Source organism: Dufourea novaeangliae, unplaced genomic scaffold (assembly GCF_001272555.1).
Source record: "Dufourea novaeangliae isolate 0120121106 unplaced genomic scaffold, ASM127255v1 scaffold105, whole genome shotgun sequence".
NCBI classification, from domain to species: domain Eukaryota; kingdom Metazoa; phylum Arthropoda; class Insecta; order Hymenoptera; family Halictidae; genus Dufourea; species Dufourea novaeangliae.
The window spans coordinates 80,708-81,284 of record NW_015373975.1 but is presented as its reverse complement, the minus strand read 5'-3'; positions in this window follow the sequence as shown (position 1 = coordinate 81,284).

Here is a 577-nt window from a genome sequence, read left to right as displayed (position 1 = left end):
ATTTACTGTGCATATTGTTGTGTCCCCTCTCTTGTTACTAATCCCTTGTATGTTACAGATGTTCGAGAACCATTGACTTTGATATATATTTTCTTATGTACTGTGATTCATTTACTGTGATTTACGTACTGTGCATATTATGTATTCTATGTGTATTGTATAATGAAAAATATTTTTCCAATCAGTTATTCCATCGAAAGAAGACATCGATCTCCGTCTACATCTTCAAAGCGTGCGACTACCACTGCGTTAAGTTACTGTAAGTTAAACTTAAATCATAATTCAATATTCATTGTTATATTCATATTCATCATCACATCGTAATGATAATTATTATTAATTTTAGCCTATCTATTAATAGACTTAAATCGTGACCATTCATTGTGCATACCAAGTTATTATTAATTCATTTTGCTCGTTTATTCTCTACACAGACTTCGGGTACGGGCAGTGGGTCTGTACCTAGGGTATGGGCAGTGGGTCTGTACACTAAGACTGTTTGCCGATCCCTCTGGTTTCTATTGAGAAGCCAGATATCGGACGTGTTTAGTCTTTGCCTGGTAAGTAGGATTTGGAG